General features: G+C 44.9%; 1 pseudogene; it reads left to right on the top strand.

Annotated features, from left to right (window-relative positions):
* Positions 1–1,042: 1,042 nt before the first annotated feature.
* The window catches only part of LOC119301247, a 5,630-nt pseudogene continuing 2,705 nt past the window's right edge, over positions 1,043–3,967 (top strand).

Here is a 3,967-nt window from a genome sequence, read left to right as displayed (position 1 = left end):
ACATGGCGGCGCTCTGGAACACGGCGTTCGCCTGGGCCGGGCCGGCGCCGACGCTCATCGACCTCACGGACCCCGAGGACGACGACGACGCCTAGGGCAGCGCGCCGCCTCGTAGTTTAGGCTGTTTTTTAATGCAAATGTGGACGCGTGGACTCTCGCCAGCCTTTGTGGCCGACTTTAATGTTTAATTAATGATGTTTTTCTTTTTTTGAATATGCATGCATTCATTTTTTTTTGCGTCGTCAAAATGGGTCTCAGGCCAGCGTTGGGCGCACGCGCCGACCCAAATGCGGAAGCGGGCATCCGTGTCCGTCTGGCCGACCCAAACGGACAAAAAGCGGACGAAATCACCGTCCGTTTGGGTCGGCCCATTGAAGTTGCTCTTACATGCACACACAGTCATCTCTATAAACACACGCATGTACAATTCACCTCTACAAGCACCTTCGAGAGATTGAGCTGGTAGATCTTGAGATCGAAGAAGTCGTCGCAGATGCTTCGTAGTTGACGGTCATTCCACACCGCCAAAGTATAAAAGGAGATTTTTCTTCTTCTTCAAATTACAATCAAAGATTCATGTTTCCTCCAATTCAAGCCTTTGCTCCAAATTTGCCAGGGTTGCCAGTGAATGTGAACCTCTGATAATCCAAGCTAGGCTAGTTTTCAAGAAAACCGATCATCCAAAGTCAGTACGCTACGCATGCGTTTTAAACTGTCCTTTCCGTGCCCAAGGAAAAAGGCAGACGCAGGGGTGGGACCACGGCGAGCAGCAGCTCAGCAAGCAAGGACGGTTTGCATAAAGGCGTTCAGATGATTTAGAATTCGGAATGCACCCACCGCTAAAGTACTCTTCTTTTTTCATAAACACCCTCGGGAGTAATCTAGAGTTCTAGACGCCGACAAGGTGGCCGTTCCTTTGTTTTCCAAGGGCTTAAAATCCAAATGGGGATATGACAAGGGCCATACTGCAATTGTCAACTCTGCTCACTCACTAGGAGATGGAGAGAGAGAAAGTATGATGAGTCCATGACGGCATGACCTTTGGCCCCTTCGGTCCATGGAGTACAAGAACCACAAGGCAGCCAAAGCAGGGGCGTTTACACCACCACCTAGGACAGCAAGAAACAGGGCAGGGAGGGCCTATGGCGCTGTAGCTCAGGGGGGGGCAGCGAGCAATGGCGGGGGGATGCGGCGGCGAAGGCACGCTGGCGAGGTGGCGGCGGGCGGCGGCCAAGCGGATCGGCCTCTCCTGCGCCTCCTTCTTCTCCTCCCATGCCGCCTCTCCCTCCCCGCCGCCTCCCAAGACCGTAATACTCTCTCTCTCTCCCTCTCCCTCTCCCTCTCTCTCCACATTTCATCAGAGAAGCTCTTTTTCTTCTTCCTCTGGGCTGGGGATAGATAAGTTTTGGTTTCTAGCCATCTCATCGGTTTGTGAGCTATGACCTGGTTTTGGGTGCTTTTGGTTTCTTCTCTCTCTCTCTCTCTCTCACGTCAGTAAGCACTAAGCAGGCGGTTTCATGTTCCTTTCTTAATCTTGGTTCTGAAAACGATTTCTGGTGTTTTGCCCTTCTTTCTCAAATCTCAACGGGAGGAGAGGATTCTTGCAAATGCCTCGCTTCCTAGCTGGTTTCGGTGATCTTCTCTCCAAGAAAATTTCTGACGAAGCTCAGTAAATTCCCAAGTTTTAACAAGTTGAATCAACAGGAGCACGCCTGTTGCATTTTCTTCTCCTTCCTATTCCAACAGTACCGCGTGCCCAGCCATGTGTTCTAGGTACTGTCCACTCATTTATGGAAATGATTGTTCTAGCCCTCTCCCATTCCATCTTTGTACTAGTAGCACCTTGGGAAATTTTTGCGCATCCGACGTACCGTTCCTGTGGTCCATTTACACCCCCAACCAAAAATAGATCTAGACGTCCCACTGAAATTTTGTATCTGTGAAAAAAGTTGTATCTGAATTTGTTCTGTAGTCGAACGGCCATTTTGTTTTTCAGTTCTCTGAATCTTTGGTCCGTTCATGGTTTGCTGCAACCCGCACCGCACAAGACACGAAGACCATATTTTGTCTTCGCTGATAATTAATTCATTTTACCCATGTTTCTCTCTTCTTCCAACATGTTCTTTTTCTGTGTGTGTGTGTGTTTTCTTGGAACTGAGCAATTGTCTCTAGCTATTATCCGCTTTCTGGTGTATCTTTACACCAGACTGAAAATAAATAATGTTTCTCCAGTAACTTGACTGTTGGCGGTGCTAATGTTTCAACATTGTACTTGTGTTTAGATAAGATGTACTACATGGGTTGTTGGTGGCTATGCGTGTGTGTACAGTTTCTCTTTGAACCAAACATTTTCTTCTATATCTGTCTGGATCTTAAATATCATTGATAGGTACATAGAAATTGAGGTGTAAAATACAGTATACAGAGTGGCTAACCTTTCCCCTCTTTATCTTTGCTCCAACAGTCAACGGTCTTGCTAAATAGAAATTTGTTATTTGCTATCAAGAATTGAGGCTTGTAATGCATATGCAGATCTCATGTTCAGCAGTGAATGCGCCCGCAGGCAGCAGTGATGGAGAACAGGAAAAGCTGGAGGAGCCGACCAGCACTAGAATGGCTGACAAGGTACCACCAGCTCTATGCCCACTTACTACTACTACATCTTTCCTTTTCCTTTCTTTATTTTCTTGTTCCATTTGGACCACCGGCCCTCTTCTTAATTTCGATAATGCAGCTTTTCTATTTTTATATATATGTGGGAGCTGTCTGTTTTCTCTACTAAAGCATAGGTAGTTGTTTTTAGATGCATCCACCAATTTACCTGTGAAGAGATCAGGGACATGCTTACCTACTATCAGGTTGCAACAAACCGAGATAGCAAGAGACAAGCTAAAAGGAGAACTTAGGGTAGGAGATGGGATTGCGAACGGAAATCTTGATCTTGTGGGTTTCACTTCACTTAGTCCACCCCAATAAGTTCTCACTTTCCTCCTGTAGAAAATCGTGATATTGAGGTGGGTAAGAGGTGAATATCACCAAGATAAGTTATTTCCCCCTTTTTGACACGGAAAAAAATCGAATGGCGGTCATTTTGACAACTTAGATTCTGGTGAACTGACTTATATCTGGCATCCTTCGATTCACAATGATCTAGGCTTCTGAGGTTAGCTGTTGCTATCTCTACAACCTTGTGTCTTAAGTACTTTGGAAAAAATGACATTGTTTCAATTAAATAAAAAGTCTGATTATAATTCCTTTAGTGCACATGGATGGGTTGCATGGTCATCCACGATATAATATCTATTGATAGACTTTTTGTTTTTGCGGTGCTACTGATAGACTATGTTAGTGTCCCTAACCTTTCTTTGGATGTGTTGGAGCCTTGGTACTTTTTTGTGGCTATCGATGAACAATCATATCGTCTCCCAGATGGCATGATACTTGTCTCCCTGATGGGCTAATGGTGCATAACAGTGCAAACAATAGCCTATGAATATCTTATTATTGATACCTATGGTGAATTGACAATCAACAGGGCATATGTCGTTACTGTGCACATTTCTCAAAGACTAACGAATAATGCACTGTTTGAATTGTGTAACAGAGACTATTGGTAAAGTTGTGAACATGCATATTACACTTTTTTTTCGAATAGGAGGAAAGCCCCCGGCCTACATGTTGTCATCCTTGTTATTATACCATGATCTTGGTGTCTATCATGTCAAGATCCAATTAACCTTGGTGCTACATGGCGCTAGTGCTTATCCCTAACATCACTATGTTAACAACAATCAAGCTCTTGCAATATGCTATTCTAATTTTGTAAATTTCAACATTAACCACCAATAAATGGAATTTTGCTTCTGAACTGTTGGGGTCAACATAATAGCCCATTGTTTCTTAGTTGGCTTGAAGTCAGGGCCTGAATGGCGTTGCATAGCTCCCCATGAGGCTTGAGCCTGAGCCC

The sequence above is a fragment of the Triticum dicoccoides genome, chromosome 5A (genome assembly GCF_002162155.2).
Source record: "Triticum dicoccoides isolate Atlit2015 ecotype Zavitan chromosome 5A, WEW_v2.0, whole genome shotgun sequence".
Lineage (NCBI taxonomy): Eukaryota > Viridiplantae > Streptophyta > Magnoliopsida > Poales > Poaceae > Triticum > Triticum dicoccoides.
Note: the sequence above shows the minus strand (reverse complement) of the source record. Positions and strands in the feature narration are given on the sequence as shown.